The sequence below is a fragment of the Phasianus colchicus genome, chromosome 1 (genome assembly GCF_987193195.1).
Source record: "Phasianus colchicus chromosome 1, bPhaCol1.hap1.1, whole genome shotgun sequence".
Classification (NCBI taxonomy): Eukaryota; Metazoa; Chordata; class Aves; order Galliformes; family Phasianidae; genus Phasianus; species Phasianus colchicus.
The window spans coordinates 4372556-4390019 of NC_143436.1; the positions used below are offsets into that span (position 1 = coordinate 4372556).

Below are 17464 nucleotides of genomic sequence, written 5' to 3' on the forward strand. Positions count from 1 at the left end.
TTGGCCTTCTGGGCTGGAAGCACATATTGCTGACACACGTTTAGTCTTTGGTTAACCAACAACCCCAAAGCCTTCTCCTCAGAACTGCCCTCAGGCTATTCTCTACCCAATCTGTATCTGTGCTTGGGATTGCCCCAACCCATGTGTAGGACCTTGCACTTGGCCTTCGTATGGGAACTGAGTCATGGCCTGAACCACTCGTTGAGCACCTGGGGAAGGGACCCAGTCAGCCCTGGGAGCACAGGTGAAGGCAATTCATAGTATAAACTGCCTAGTCAAGAGTTAACAAACATGCTCTTAGGACTTTCAGGTATCTTGTCAGGGAAAGGTGGAGTCATATCCACATCCATGTCTCAGTTACTGGAAGTCATGGCAGGCAACTTGCAATACTGCAAGTCGAGTGAGGCCTTGAGAAATCACTGTCGCTATGGATCTATGACCAGAGACAGTCTCTGGGTGCAGGGATGATTGTTTGCATGATTGATAATTTTACTGAAACTATTTTTAGATAATTATTTGTTGTTAACAAATAGAAAACTAAAAACATTGAAAATTCATTCTGAATAATGAAAACTCAAAATTTGGCTAGTGATAGAAAATACAACTTTTAGATTCTGCGGGGTGGGTGTGTGGATGTGTATATGTATGCAGAATTTGATGCTTTGCTGGGGTTTGAATTGTGTTTTAAGCAAACGAAACTCTTCCAGTTTTAAAGCCTAAATGAAGTTTGGAGCAATTAGCTGTATGATACAGAGTAGGATGATTCAGCATCCACGGTGGGATCTATTATAGTTAACTCTATTTTTATTTGAAGAAAAACAATAGCACTGAGTTTCAGGCAGTTTGAGCAGATGCTAAAGGAAACCTCTGTTGAAGCAGAGGAAAATCTCAAGTAGCTTGATCTTGAAAGCTGACCTCATGAGCTCCTTCCTTCGTGCTGTCTTCCCAAATGTGAAACGCTGTGCTGGGAAGCTATATAAGCAGTATTTCTCTGAAGCCTTGTTTACATCCATTGTTAACTGTTTGTTTTCACTGAATTGTGTTTTTAAAGCAATATAGCTCAATTCCACTAATTTTATCCGTCTCTTTCAGGTTTTCACGACTGTTCTGTTGCTGTAACCACTATGGATGTGAATGCTGTGGTGATAAAGGCTTGCTATTTTCTCATACTGGATTCCTCAAATCCAAGAGCTACTCAGCAGTTTCCAAGGCAACCACCTGTGGAATAATTAAAAAGGATGAAGTGTTAGTGTGCCAGATGCACGGAATTCTTGCCTGGAGAGAGCACTTCGTTTTCAGCTGTTTTGAAGAATCAAATGTGATTCTGCCAGCACAGTTCAGGTAGTACAATTAAAGAATACTGGTTTATTATCTGGAGTTACTGAAAGTTTGTGTAAGAGCAACAGTCCCTCTATGACTATTCGGTACACACTCCAAATGGTCAGAGATCCTTCAGTGTTGGATTTTCTGTTCAAATATATTAAAAATTAGGAGAACAATAATGGAAGAGCGATGTGGGTGAACAGAGTATCACATAAGTATAACACTTGCATGAACCTTTTTATGGTTTTTGCTGTCTTTACTCACAGATGATTTTAATCTGGTAAGGACTGAAATGGAGCGTACATGAGTGGAAGCATAAATATAGGAAGTGGAGACTTCATGCCAAGTGCACTGAGATTTCTTTGGCGTTCAGTAGAGTGATGGATATAAAAGGAGTACAGGAGTGGGTTCACAGCAAAATGACAGAATCGAGGCTGTTTCTTTATCCCATAACTTACTAAAGAGTGTGCAGTGATTAAGTTGATTTAACTGATGATCAGGTTCAGATCTCTCTCTGGTGAAGCCATAGCTAAAAATGTTTTTAAGACAGATTCAGGAGATGTCATAGTGGACCAGGAGGTAAGGAAAAGAGCTCTATTAGAATAACAAAAACCAAAAAGGCTGAATTCAGCTCTGAAAGTTTAAAACATTATTACAGAAGTTTATGGAGAGCTCCTAGGCTCTAGATAGAACTGGAAACATTATTATTTAAGTACAGCGTGTTGCTGGACCTATCTGCTTGTTATATCTTCCTTCTCTGCCAGTCATTCAGACACACTTGAATAGAAAAATATTGTTCATTTCTGACAATGAAGTTAAATGGAGAAAGCCACATTCACGTTCTTCTCATAGTCCAAATAACTACTCAGTTAAGTTTGGTTACCTAGTGTAATGCTTTTGTATAGTTAGTTTTGGGTGTGATGCTTTTGTGTCATTTATTTTAAGAAAAAAAAAAATCTAAATTTTTAAGTAGAAATATTTGGGATACCATCTGGACTTTACATAATAAATTTTTACTGCCAAAATGTTTGTGGGATTCTGTTCGGATGTGGATGGGATTTCACATTCCATGCCTTTTACAGTACAAGAGGATCATTGTTTTTTAGATATGGTGGGTCCAAGAAGAAATAGAAGTTGCTTGATGGCAGCTTTTTGATTTGGTGGAATATATGTAGAAGCCCAGTTAATCTAATAATTATTGTTACCTTTTAGAGCTGTTACAGAATCTCACAAGCTAATGTTTGCAGGTACAGTCTGAGTGAAACATTTAAAACCCTAATACTTATTTTGCAGTTCTAGTTTTACTGCTGTCACAGCTTAACTATTAGATTGTTTATTTTGAGATAATGCTTCAGGCTGTTCAGTTTTCTCAGTATATATAGCTGAGGGAAGCTTTCCTTTTTAAGGAAAAGCTACTGTTTTTTCCATATAAAAAATATGCTGGTGAAGTATCTGCAGCAAGCATGGAGAATATAATATAAAGCTGACACACAGTGCAGGTAGAGGAAAGTATTGTTTGTGTGTATGTATGTACACGTGGATCCAAGTCTTTGCTTTCCAAGAAACATGAGTAACTCTGAAAGATAATGCGTATACTTGTGGAAAACTCCCCAGATGTATGTATGTATATAAGACTATAACATGACAGTTATGTAGCAACTGGTTGAAATAAGTCAACAATCCCAGAGGAGAAAAGCTTCATTCTGGGCACATTTTGAAAGTATCTGACATATCCAAGTACCTCAGTTTTGCTTTTTCCCCTCGAATACTGTGGGTGAGATTATTCTCATAAAATGTAAAACTTCCAGGCAGTGTTGAAGCTGATGGTGGAAAGCAGGTAGGGAGCTTCAAGGAGCTGCTCAGCCTACAGCTTTGAAAAGGATGACAGCTTCTGGAGGCACATACCTCGTACTGTTGATGATTTAACCCAATAATTAAGCCTAGATGTTTAATACTTCTGTGTGAATTTCATGTATGCACGCTTCTTCCTCCACATTTCATTCCTAATCCAGAAATATATTTAGTGGATGTGAACTTGATTACTGATACAACTCAGATAACTTGACTTGGCAGTTTTTCCAGACTTTGAGCACTGTGGTTCAATATCAAGGGTACTTGAGAGTTTGTTGGTGTAGCATATTTTCATTTTAATAGAAACAAATTTTAGGCAGCTAGACTGTATTAAAGAAAATGGAGTGGCTGAGCAGAACTGAATTCTTATCTGTGAATATAGTTTATGTTTTACTGATTGTTATCACTGAGATTCTATGTGATAGAAGGCAAGTAAAAACTTTAGAAGCATTGATTTGTTCACTAATTCTGATTTCTTTAAGCAATTATACATGGCAGCATAGAGTTCATTTCTGCAACCCGGGCTATTAAGAATTAGTGCTGTTTGCAGCTAGAACAAGTAAAAAATTTGTACTCTTCTTTCTGTAATGAGAGAGATGTTGGTCTTCATGTTGGGGGTAATTTGAGCTCCTTTTGAAAGAAGAAATGGGAATTAGTGATAGAGTAATGCTCTAATATCTGTCTGGTTATTACTAGCTCTCCCTCTTCAGTTTCTGTGCTGCTGGTACAACTGTACTGAAGGAGTTGGCTAGAATGTGGTTTTCTAGAAGAGTGACTAAAATACAGGTTGATTTTTTTTTTTTTTGTCATGTAAGTAGTACTGCTTCCTAGAAAGATAACGTTTTCCTCTTGTTGCTTAAAAACTCAAGGTAATTTTCTGGGTTGGGGGTTTTCAAAGGGAATTTTCCCTTCTGGCAAGAGGAGTCAGCAGTAAAAATGTAGAGGTCATAGGGAAAAAGGAGGGTTAAGCAGCAAACACCTTCCATTTCTTGGGATGGAAACTCCAGTAAGGAATTGACCTTTTTGCCTAGGCTTTATCTGGGGCAGCCATTCTCTACATCTCTACTGGATATTTTAAGATATGTCAGGCTGGTCAAGTACATCAAGCATTTCATTAAAATGTTGTAGAAATGATGTTCAACAGTGATCTCTGGGAGCGCCGGTCATCAGGATTCTGTGTAAAGTCCTGTATCTCAAGATTTTTAGGGTCATGTATTTTCCTTCTGGCTCCACAAAGATGAGAGGAGAAAATGATGAGGGAAATTTTTCAGATGCAATATAAGACTTCAGAATCATGTATTTAGTGGAGATATGGAACACAGCTGTAAATTGTGAACATCTGTGTATTTGCAGTGGGATAGGAAGAGATGAAAACATGTCCTGAATAACTGACAGTATACCTGTGCATGGTAAAATGGTTTTTGGAGAGGTAGTAAGTATGAGGCTAAAGAGCAGCTGTTCTCATGCACCCATCCAGAGCACCATTTTTTTCCAGCAGTAGTATAAATAACTGAGTAAATAAGGAGTGCTGGACAGAAGAAAACCATGTGATTCGCCTTGTGCACGCTTTTGGTCTTCAGACATTTGTAGTGCAAGGATTTACTGAGCTGGATAACTTTCTTAGCTTACAGGATTTGACTACTGAATTTGTTTAATCTTTCCTTCAAGCCATAAGAAGTTTTAGCATGTGTAATACTTTGTGGTTCAACAGATTAATGAGCATGACAACACAGTAAACGAAGGGTCGTATCTGTTCAAACCTGAATTCCATTTGATGTCTGTTTCTTGTACTGAAATGGTGGTAAATGACTGATCCCTATTTACTCTCTCCATGATGATCATAATTTTCTAGACCTCCAAGACTCAGTTCAAAGTCTGACTTATTTTTTTTATCCATGTAGCCTACTTCAAACTTGTTTTCACAGATATTTTGAATTTCACAACTGAATTTCATTGATGTATTTTAATGTCCAGTCAGGTACATCTTCACAGTAGTTGGTTTGTTTGTTCATTTTTAGTTTTTCCTACTCATTTACTGTTTCAGCTACCCTCAATAACTGAGTATCATTAGCAGTCTGTGTTAGCAGTGTATACAGAATTGTGCTGAAGAAGGGAAGTCATAGTACTGAATGTACGGTGGTTTTAGGTGATTTAAGTGTAGGAAGTTACCTTAGCAGCAGAACTGTTAGTTGTTCTTGTTTTCTAATGTTAATTGAACAATTGCCTAATACAGTAACAGGAAAACAAGAGTGCCCATAATGGCTCAGTTTAAAAGGACACAGCCTAAAATCGCTTTTCTGAGTATCAGTGGGCAGCTGCACCTTCAGGAAGTGTGCAGAAAGCTCTACTTCCAATGGCAGAGTCCAGCAGCCTGCTGGAGCCCTGAACTGTGACAACGTCATCATAGCTTCCATGCATTTCTTTAATATGAACCCCTTTGTCTTTCTTCAGGTCTTAGAGTTGTGAGGACCATTGGTTTTGCATACAGCTTATCTGTTAGTTTGTGCAGTGCCCTTGCCTCATGCTCAAGTGGTTATCTCCGTGTACCCATATGGTTTGCCTTCAGCCATTTCTTTATCAGGCCGCAGAATCTTGCTTAGTATCACCTTTCCTCTTGTGGAAGCTCTTCCTGATTGTCATCAGTGCTGCTTGGCATACTGGTGTCACCCTGTTTCTAAGATGGGAGGGGTAAAGCAGTGTGCAGAGCTCAGGGTACAAACATGGAGCGGATGGGTTAGCATCAAATTGCTGCTGCTTTACTTTGTCTCAGTTCTCTGCCTAGTTATTCCTGAAATCCTGTTGCATTCTGCCATCAATCCTTGTGAAAGCCATGTTTTCATATAGCTATCATATTCATAAAGACTTTAAGGTCTTCCCTAATGAGAATAAACTAATTTAGAACTCATCACTTTCTTTGTGTAGTTACTCGTTTTCTTCTTTTTTCCAGATACTGGGCCTTGCATTTATCTGCTTGAATTTCATGTTCTGCTTTATTTCCTAGTTATGCTATAACGACCTGGAAAAAAAAAGGACTAAGAATAACACTTTGACTTACCTGGTGTTTTCAGTAGACTAGTGTTCTCACATATAATAATTCTGAGCATAATTTATGGTTGCATATTAAATGACAAAGATCTGTACTGAGATCTGTACAAGAGTCCCTTCTGTGTGGAAAGAAATGTTCTTACATGTTAATTAACTGTTAGTGAGACCTTTCTCCTTATTGTATGGTGGCTGTGTTTTCATCAGTACTTAAGCAAAGTGGGTAATTTTTGTGGTGTCTCAATACACAGTTCATCAGAGCTTCTTTAAGTGATTTCATTTGTGTAAGGTGTGCTCTCTGTTACAGCACATCAGTAGGCAGTTCTCATATCTCAGTTAAATGCACGTGTTCCTGGCTAATTGCTACTGCTAGACTTTATCATAAGTTGTCTTCTGACCTGAGATTATGCTGGTTCTTTGTGTGGCATGAAGGCAGGCTACAGTGCTGGAAATTTCCCCTTTTCAGTTACATAACTAGAAGTGGAGAATGCTGGTGTTCCAAGTACAGAGCTTGAATACGTTGTAATCACTAGTAGGCTCACTCTTCAGTAGAGAATGTTTTGAGCAAGATCCTGTATGCATCTTGCAGATTGCATCAAGTCCTGCTTTGTTGTGGGTTTTAAGAGCTATTTGAAGAAGTGGTAATTAACAGTCTCTTAATGTAGTGTTTACATCACATTGATAATACTGGGAATTTATGTCCCCGAAATCCTCCAATTAAGCCACGTGAATCTCAAGAGGCAGTGTTAGTCACTGGTAACTGTCAGTTATCTTCATGGGACCTTGGCTCGTCTTCTGTCTTGGGCCAAGAATGGTGAGCTGGGACTCATTGTAGCTCCTCCCTCATGCTGGACTCCCTCATGTGTCTCCCCTTTCTTACTGTGCTTGCTTTTGTTGGAAGGAGAAGGGTATTTGAGTTTTGTGAGCTTTCACATGTGTTGGGATGGTCAAGTGAGTCAGTGTGACACAGTACCTCTTGAAAAGATTTTCCATGTGGGATTGTCTTTAGTCCTCTTAGCATATGTTATACCATCCAGCATAGCGGGAGTCTGAACTTAAACAAGGAATGATCCCAAGAAGTCCCTTCCAACTGGAAGTTCACTGGAACAGGTTGCCCAAGGAGGTTGTGGATGCCCCATCCCTGGAGGCATCCCGGGCCAGGCTGGATGTGGCTCTGGGCAGCCTGGTCTGGTGGTTGGTGACCCTGCACATAGCAGGGGGTTGAAACTAGAGGATCACTGTGGTCCTTCTCAACCCAGGCCATTCTGTGATTCTATGATTCCAACCCCTGTGATTATGTGGATCCTGCTTCCAGTCATAAATTCAGAGAGCAGTTTGGCTCATCCTGTTATAAGCCTCTCAGTGGGGTCAGATAGATGTGTTGTGATCTGGAGTCTGCTGGGTCAGTCACTCTACAGCAGTTATACCAGGGAGCTGAATACCCAGGATGCTTACAGGTCCATTGCATACATCTGAAATCAGGTGTATTGGATCCCATTTTGCTCCTCTGAATTGGAGGGTGGTCACAGTCGTCATGGTGATTGAGGAAGTTTGCTATCTTGAATGCTGGGACATGCAACTCAGCACTATGCAGACATTTGCTGTTGTCCTCAGGTGGGATGGGGGAGTGAATTAGAAAGGTAGAAATGTGAGAACTCTTGGCTTGAGTTTACTGGGTGAAGCACAAACTCTGAATGTGAGCAATGGGAAACAAGGAATTTACTCTCTACTTCCTGCCAGCAGGCAGTTGTTCAGCTACTTGCGGAGAAACAGGGTTCATCACAAATAACCATTTCTTAGGAAGACAAATGCTGTCACTTGAAACATCTGTCTTCCTCCTCCTTCATCCCAGCTTTTAATGCCAAGCAGGGTACTGTATGGTATGAAATATCTTTTAACCAGTTTGAGTCAGCTGTTGTGATGAACTTCAGCTCTTTGTGCATCCCCAGCTGCTTACTAGCGGGGCTGTGTGAGAAGCTGAGAAGTTCTTGACTCTATAAATACTGCCTAGCATTGGTATGTTATCCCTATTTTTTTAATAAAAAATCCAAAACAGAGCATCTTACAGACTTCTAAAAAGATAATTGACTTCATCCCATGACATAGGGTAAAGAAGGCTCATGGTGTCTTTTAGTGAAATGACAGTATGGCTCTCTGGTTGATCTGAGAGAGAAAGGGAGAGTAGAATTTAAGATTAAATGTAGAGATCTGTAAATTGATGAATCACTGTAATGGCATTTACAATACTGTTGTAAATACAAAGGGACAGCTTGGCATGAGATGTATGGTTCACAGTGTTGCACTTTAAAGAGAGCAAGTACAAATGTATATATGTTAGAGGTGTGGTCAGATACTGCTTGTATTTCTACTTTATGTAATTCCTTTTTTGTATTCATGCTGCAGGGTCTCAGGGAGGTCTGGCTAAAGTAGTACCAATGCAGTTCTGCAGTGGTAGAAAATGAATAAATAAATGACAAAGAACTGTATGTCTTCAACTGATGAAATTGAGTTGAATCAGTCCTCTAAGGTGAGATTTAATTTCTGTATTATCACTTTCTGGTTTTTCTATATAGACAGCAACAATATAGCTGTCAAGCTGTTCTTGAGGTTTCTAAGATGAGTTTGTGTCATTCTGGAGTTATTCATACACTACCCCCCAAAAAAAACCTTTTGAGTTATTTCCAAAAAGTGTTTTAGCATATTAGTTAGAGATCGTTCATCCAAATGACTGATCTGAGTCGCTGGAAATTTCGTGGTGTTTTACTTGAAGCAGTACGAGAGTACATGCTGAAGCTCAGATTTGTGTGGGTGAATGGACAATACTGTGTAAGTGTGCAAATGCAGACTCCTTAGCAGCTTTTGGGCTGGGGTTCTTGAACTTTTTCTGTTCCCTTTTGTTCCGTCTGCTGCTTCCTTAGGTCTGTGCTTTGTGAGAATGCAGACAGGTCTAAAAGCTATGTAGATTACATAACATGCTGCTGGGTTTTATTTCAGTTGCATGAAAGCAGGTCTTGGTTTGTATGTAGATTGAACATGCCCACCAAGATATGTCTGGAATGGGGTTGAAAGCAGTTGTTCACTTCAGTAGCATTCATTGATCCCATGTCATTAACTTAATTTAGGGGAAGATGGTCCTTTCTGGAGAGCTGAAGGATCCCACAACCACAGTGACTTTGTTCCCATCAAATAAATGTAGATTTGATACAAGTGTTCAGAGAGAGTGTTAGGCCTTATAAGATTGGGTGTTTTCAGTTAATGCCTGCCAGGAATTAAGAAAAATTAACATGAAATTTTTGTGGTCTTAGAGAATACTCACATGAGGAGTTGTCTGCTCCACATATGAGAGGTTGTAGAGTTCTTGGATTGAACTAGCTGTTTTGAAAAGAAGATTCACATGGAATTTGTGGGGTAATATTTCGATTTCTTTAGCAACAGAGCTGGAAGCTAACATATCCTGAGTATTTCTTACAGTTCTAAAGGAAGTGAACAGAAAGTCCTTCTTATACAGAAATCAGTGGTAAGGATTTGTTGTTGTAATTGAGGCCTGCATGGAAAGGAGGTTAACTCTGCACGCTCTTCAGGACCACTCAGCTGTCAGCAAATAATGGGGTTTTTGTTTATTTGGAGTTTGTTGTTTCTTTCAGACTGTCCAATTTTATGTTCAGCAGAATCCCAGTGTTATTTCAGTAAGATATTTCTGGTATTTTTCGGATACTTGATGAAGGATTTCAGGTTCTGCAGAGGTATTGTTGCAGGTGATACAGTATGTCCTATGTCTTGTTTACAATAACTTCTTTTCAGATTTGTAATGCAGATATGATTTGTGCAGAAGTCTGGTTCTTCTAGACTCCAGGATTTTGTTTCAGCTAACCAGCATTGTGAAGGTGATACCCATCTGATCCCCCAGGATTGTGAGGAAAGGCTTCCATGATGGGCCTCATCTGATGTCTGATTTTCGTAGAGCTAAAGGAATACTTATCCAGGGTCACTTCTTGCAAAAGTAATTTCAAACAGCAAGTAGCAGAGCTTGCTCTTCTTTTTGTGATTGTTGTTCTAAACAGAGAATTTTGGCTTCCTTCACAGTTCTAATTCCTTGGTGTTCTGCCATGGAAAAGCAGTCTAAAGATAATTGTGCAGAGGAATCTTTGTGTTTGATCTGGAGTGACCTAGCTCCATTTAACCAAAAAAAAATCCCTTTTCTGTATAAGTGTTTTTTTTCTAGTGGTACTGCTCCACTCATGTAAAGCTCTTCCAAATTAAACACACACTGGTGGTAACACTGGTATACCGTATGCTGGTGTAATGCCAGCACACAGGTTGTGTTAAAATGTACATTAACAGAACTGCAGAGATTTGAATTCAGTGAAGGATCCATTTTGGAGCCCTTATTCATTCTACAAAAGACCCGAAGTTAGTTGTACCACGTGCCAGTGCAAGATGGTTGGCAGGGAAAGCATTTTGGTGAGTGGTCATTGTGAATGACCAGCAGTGTTTCAGTATTAACACTGCTTTGTCCAGCTGTTTTCCTAAGCAGTTTGTTCGTGGTGCAGAGTTGGGTATCCAGTGAGCAAGGAGAGTAGAAGGTGAGCTTTGGTAAGCAGCTCTGGAAGCTTGGATACTGGATTGGACATCCAGCTGGTCTGGGCAACTCTTAGATGTAACGGTTCATTCACATCGATCTGTAAACTTCGGACTTTTTAATGTATATGCTGATCTTTCAAAGTCCACATGTGTGGTCCGAAAGTGGTGGACCGTGTGCCTGTGTTTATTAGCTGTGAACTTGTATTTAAGACGCCTCCTTTTCGTTTGTTGTAGGCATTTGATAAAGAGAAACATTACATCTCCCAGCTACGTCTTTCCAGGAGGTCATTTTAGGACGGGTTCATGATGAGCTTGAAGCAGTAAATGGAAAGTGCTGTGCGTTGTTCTCATGGGTAGGAAAGTATTCCTGCTGGTTTTACTGCGTGCTGATCTGATAGTGGCTGGTGCAGTGATCTCATATGGAAATGTTTTAGTTCAATTCATACACTGTATTAAAAACAAAGATATTTATTTTAATGATAACATCAGAAGCTTGTAATCTTGAAGAGGCTGGAAAACTGATGCAAAACAGCACTTTTTCCTCAGTAAAGAAGACCTGACAGGAACGTATGGAAACAGTCAATGTTCTAAAAGTATTCAAGCACAATTAGTCTGCTAGTATTTTGATAATTGATTAAATTAGTAAGACTTTTAAAAGAACATTTTGAGCTCTTTTTATGTGCCTTTTTTCATGTTACAGGGGAGAACGTTAGGTAATTTTCACTAATCTCTGTGCTTCCTTGGAGACTAAAAAATCTGAGGTTCTTATGTAGCCTGATAATTCTTAATTCCGTTAACATGAATTTTAAGAAAAACGCTGAGCAATTCGTGCCTTGTCATGAAATTACAAGGCTGAGTAACATGCTGAATACTCCTGAAATAATTTCACCAGAAATACTGGTGTTCTGGGCATCTGGAAGGGATGTAGTATTCTGGGAATTAGGATTGTATCATAAAAGAGTGAAAATCGAACCTCATAGATTAAATGAGGTACTGATGGTTATTACATAAAAACAATGCATTTGAGTTTTTGCAGAGCACTGAAGTGGAATAAAATGGAATTATAAGAAGGAGGTGAAGAATTCTCCTGGCATGGGGAGCAGAACTAATAAGTATTTCATCTGTTAAGTACAGCACATGCTGCAGGATGTAGCTTTTGTGTTGTATGTGTAGCCCATGGCACAGGCCTGTGTGAAGGGACTTGCTCTCATCTCTCAATGCTGCTTTTTGTTCTCTTCAAGATTCGTAGTTACGAACTGGATGAGCCAGGAAGAGCTTCTGCCTGCTTTTATCTCATGTGGCCCATCTAACTATTCAAAACTACCATATTCTGTAGGGAGGCTTTATTAATTTTTTTCAATACAAAATGGAAATGATGACAAATTACTGCTGCCAGCCTGGAAGTTTCACTTCCAGAAATGAAAATATGCATTTCATAATTTTGGATATGGTAAGAAATTGCTGTATTCTGATGCTTTCTTCAGAGCATACAAATAGTCTGACACTTGAATCCAGAAATTCAGGATGACTCAAGAGTAAAAATGAGTTGTGCTTTTTGCAGTCTAATTTATTTGAATTGCAGAATTGAAAGCACATAAAATTGATGCCTTGTCTAGCACTGTGTAAATTCACTTCCTACAGGAGGTAGAGGGGTGGGTAGGTTCAGATGCCTCTGTAGTGATTGCAGTGGAGTTACAGGAAATAAAACAGGAATGATCTGCACTCCCGAACTGTCTGAACATCAGAGGAGATGGAACTGCATGCACGTTTTTGTAGAACAGAGTTTGAAAATGTACTGCCTGGTATAAAATGGAAAATAGTAAGAAATACTTAACCTTGAATACCTGCAGGACATGACTTTCAGTTCTGAAGAACAACTTCTCCATCTTCAGTCAGTGCTGCTAGACAGCCTGCTCACAGCACAGTTTCTAGAATATCTCAGTATACATCAAGGGTAGGATACAGATTCTGATTCTCTTGTTTCTCAATTTCAGAGTTTTCATCCATTATTTTTCTTCTTAGTGTCAAATAATAACTTTCCTGCAGTATTTCTTCTGTTGCTCATTTATCAGGATGTTTGCCACATTCAAGTTCTTTTTTTTGCCTCTCTTGTAGTTTACTCCATATCAGGTAATGCAGATAGGCTCTCTGCACACTGGCACAGCCAGCTGTGTAGGTAGAGTATGTGCTTTTAAAAATGTATCTTCTGTGATACTTTATTTACTGCATTAATAATGTGTGAGGGAATGATCTCATATAGTACTAGGGGAAATTTAGATTGAGTATTGGGAAGAATTTCTTGATGGAGCTTGTTGGCCCAACACTAGAATGGGCTGCCCAGGGATGTATTGGAGTCCCCATCTTTGGAGGTATTCAGGAGAGAGATGGATATGGCAATAAGGGATGTGGTTTAGTGATGGATTTCTGTTGGTCAGGTTGATGGATGGACTTAATGGTGTTGAAGGTCTTTTCCAGCTTGGGAGATTCTGTGATTATTGAACTGTGTAGTGTTTACTTAAGTTCTCCTGCTGTTATCTCAGCTTCAGTAGTAAACTCAGGTTTTGGAGAGTCAGAAAGGATAGTGATGAAATGTCTTTAGATGATGGGAGGGATAAAAGGAGGGAGCACACTTCCATGTTTTCATTTGTTAATTGTTTTGTGGCAGATGTCCTCTTTTTTCAGTGGCACACAGCAGTAAGCATTGTATAGCAACAATTTCAAAGGTAATTTTACAATTTCATATCAAGCTTGCAACGAAGTTTTAGATTCGTGTCTCTATAGCAGTCCTGTAGAGTAATTTGATCTCAAATGTGTGATAATGAGATTTTTTCCTGAAGAGTGAGGCTTGAAGTGTCTTTAAGAAAGCTGTCTAATCCTAATGCATCAAACAGTGGTAAATCTTCTGTTTTTTCTATGCTAAATATTTAACTATGGTATTGGGGGAAAAAAAGTTACTTCAAAGCTGACCTTTTTGAGCTTCCTACCATAGTATCTTGCTGTACTTTTTCTCTACAAGGATTGAGGGCTTTGCTTGTTGCAATATTCACAAAGCATTTATTAAAAACCAGGTTGCATCCTCATCTTCTCATTAATAGAATGGCTTTGCTCTTTCATCTGGCATCATGAGGTCTGTATTGCAGCCTGTTACCTGGGATCTTTCTTCAAACAGTAGCTGCTACTTCAGCATCTTTGCAGGGTGGCTATCAGAACTGGATGTGAAGTTCTAGCTTCGAATTGAGCTCGTTTTGTTTTATCAGCTGATAAAAAAGATGGTGTTAACAGTACGCCTTTGCCCTTCAGTGGCAGTTCACGTGGAAATGATTCACTTGAGTCACTTCAGAGCTATTCTTAGGCAGAAAATGTACACGTTCCAGAGGAGCAGCCTGTGTTCCTTCTTTAATCACAGAATCGTAGGGGTTGGAAGGGACCTCCAGAGGTCATCGCATTCAGCCTCCCTACAAAGCAGGGTCCCTACAGCAGGCTGCACAGGTAGGAATCCTGGTGGATCTTGAATATCTCCAGAGAAGGGGAATCCACAACCTCCCTGGGCAGCCTGTTCCAGTGTTCTGTCACCCTTGCTGTGAAGAATTCCCTTCTCATGTTGGTGTGGAACTTCCTATGGCTCCACTTTGTGGCCATTTTCCCTCGCCGTGACCCGCAGACCACTGAGAAGAAGTTGGCTGTGTCTCCTTGACTTTGAAATGATGGGTAACTTGGATTTGGTAGGATTGGAATAACTTGCCTTCATCTACCATGAGGTCACTGCAGAGCACTATTGTTTTCTCTGCCACACTTGTCATCTGCAAATTCAAGACTGTTTATAAAATTGCCAGGGCCCAGTTTGATACTGCTGGCTGTTCATGTCACACGTGCAGTAATGTAAAAGCCTATCATCCACTTACTTTGCATAAGAAAGCAGTTTATCAGCTCTGGAAAAGATGAGGGGACTTTGGTATCCCAGGTGATTATTCTTATGGACGGAATGAGTCATCTTCATGTGGACTTTAACATGTGGGTGAGTGAATCATCAGGTGTTGAACAGATTAATCTTTTCAATGGGACGTACATAAGATAATGTTTTCTCATGGAGACTATTTGGAACTGTCTAAAGAAAATATTACAGAGGCTGAAATAGTGATTATCATGTAGCTTTGAACATGTTACCTTTTGGGAAACAATCCAGACATCAGCCCAGTGTTGCTTTGCACAATTCTTGTCACGTGTGCGAGGATAGTGACCTTTAAAGCATTGTTATGTAAAAGGTTTACGAAAACATAATAATTGACCAGTAGTTGCACAAGAAATGGAGCACAAGTTAGCCTTTCTCATGTGCTGACCTTCCATTACTTTGTAGGGAGGCTGTGTAAATTTGCTCAGCACGTGATGGCAACTCAATGTGTGACGTGAGTGGATAAATCGGGGCTGTGTGCACAGGTCTTGGCCTGGCACGGTGCTGTGGCCTGTGCCCACTTGTGTACTGAGAGCAAAGTAAGCTTGTGGATTGTCTCAATTTTTTTTTCCTCTTCTCAGTCCTGGGCTGAGTTCTGTCAGCCACAATTATGCTCAGTTTTGGGTTTGACTGTGTTCTGAAACCTGCAGAGCCAATGCAGCTCGCTGTTATGACTGGTGATAAGAGGTGGAGTACTAAATTTAGGCATGAGTATGCTGGTGGAGTAGGATTTAAGGCTTCAGTCAAAAGTTGCCACACATTCACCTGAAAAATTAGCAATCATTTCATGGAACTTCAGCAAAAACTTCAGCAAAATCTTCGTTTGGTAACAGCACTCAGGAAATTTTTTTGTTTATAGGTTTCCTTGTAAAGTATTTCTCAGTGTGCCTTTTTTTTTTTTTTAAAGAATTTTTAGGAGGTATAAATTATTACAGAGGCAGAGCCTTACATGGGCAAAGCAATTTTTTGAGCATTGTAACTTTATATCTTGGTCAGGGCTACAGTCTGGAAATACTTCTATTTTAAGTCGCCAAAGTAAATTTGAAGAGAAGTGGATTCATTCATCGCAGTTAAAAGTGCAGATGCTTTTAGAATCAAACCAGATAGCTGTAAGTGGAAGAATCATCTTCATTCCTATTTGCAAGTATGGATTTTGTAGGGCAGGAGGGTTGAGCACCAGAAGTGAGATGATAATAATAAAAAAAAAAACCAATACCACCCCCACTCTTCACACCCACCCCTTGCCAGCTGTCTAGCTCAGTACATTTCACACCATGGTTGCAAGGCCAGAATGATTATGAGTTAGGGCTAGCACAAAATCTAAGAATTTGAAAATTTTCCAAGTATTTTACTGTAAGGTGGAGACCAAAATTTCTTGAACAAATATGAAAAATGCACAAGGGTAGAGAAGTTACATGTAAAAAGAAAAAAAATAAGCCACAAAGAAAAACCTCATAAGAAATCCCATTTTGTATTGCATTTTAAGTTTGTCATTCAGAATTGTCCCTTTGTGCCCTGCCATTTTACTTGCTGACTGTTATGTCCTTCTGCATGCTAAGATCATCCCTGTTACCTTTCCAGCTAGGAGAATGTAGCTGTACATTCAAGTTGTTCTGTACATAGCGCAAAGATCAGAAAATCTTGGCTGCTGGATTATTTGTGATCTTTATCCTGGGTGTCCTCAGACAAGCCCTCAGCTGGTCACGACATACTCTGTTTGGTTTTTTTTAGCCCTTATATTGTGTTGAGGCTCCATAAGGGCATATTTTGAGTTGTGGTGCAAGTAGAGTTCATGGGCTTCCCTCTGATTTTTAATTGAAACATAAATCACCCTAATCTAATTAGCCCAAGGCTAAAACATACTGCTTTTTAGGATTTTAGAGGAGCCATTAATGGAAATTGTTTGAGTGGGAGTGTATGCATCAAGGAAGTGTGTATAAAAAGATGAAGATGAGCCTCTTGCTTATGATGCATTTAGGTATATGCTGTTGTCTTTGATCTGACTGAGCTAGATGGCATGGGAAAGAGCTCCTGTTCTCTAAATAGCAGCTGTCACAGCAGCCTTGAAGTTGGTATGGGGAAAGCTTTTGCTGTCCTCACTAATGTGCAGCTGATCCTTACAGATGTGAGTTTTTTTTCCATCCGTATGCTTGGTGATGTAGAACTCTATGGATCAGTATCTATGCTTTGAGGATGACGAGATATGACTTCCAAGTGTCTTATCTTACAGGTAATGGTTACAGTATGTGCAGTAATTGATGATAAAAGATAAGTCAGAATGGCTTTGGCCATTATTGCCTTTACTTATATCTGTAACTTTCTAATGAGTAATGATTTAGACTGTTTTTCTTTACAGTACTGGTAAGAGGTAATATATCAAATGCTGAATACTTGCTGCGAAGGAATATTTATGGCAATGTGGTACATAACAGCAGCAGCCCCCCTGCTTGCCACCTTGTTCTTCAGGGAGGTGTGATAGCTGTGAATGCATCCTTCAGGACTTCAGTAAAGCACTGATACTTCACTTATCTGTGCCAGAACACCTCAGTATTAAGTCGTAGTTCATCCCTCCTCAAGAAATGCAAATTTAGAAGTCAAAACCAATATGCAGACTGAAGGAATCAATGACGATTGCCATAATGCATCCAGCATTCTGCTTTAATTTTATCAAGGAGGATGTAGTGAGAAAGACTATAGTGACTTTATTCTTCGTCCTTT

General features: G+C 39.6%; 1 protein-coding gene across 12 annotated transcripts in view; it reads left to right on the plus strand.

Moving 5' to 3' along the window:
• The first annotated feature begins 1183 nt into the window (after window positions 1-1183).
• LOC116239616 (uncharacterized) overlaps window positions 1184-17464 on the plus strand; it is a 92984-nt gene continuing 76703 nt past the window's right edge. For all 12 annotated transcript variants that reach the window (XM_090134266.1, XM_090134226.1, XM_090134234.1 and 9 more), the window contains exon 1: window positions 1184-1341. The gene's annotated coding sequence lies outside the window, so the exon portion shown is untranslated. The remainder of the gene's footprint in view (window positions 1342-17464) is intronic.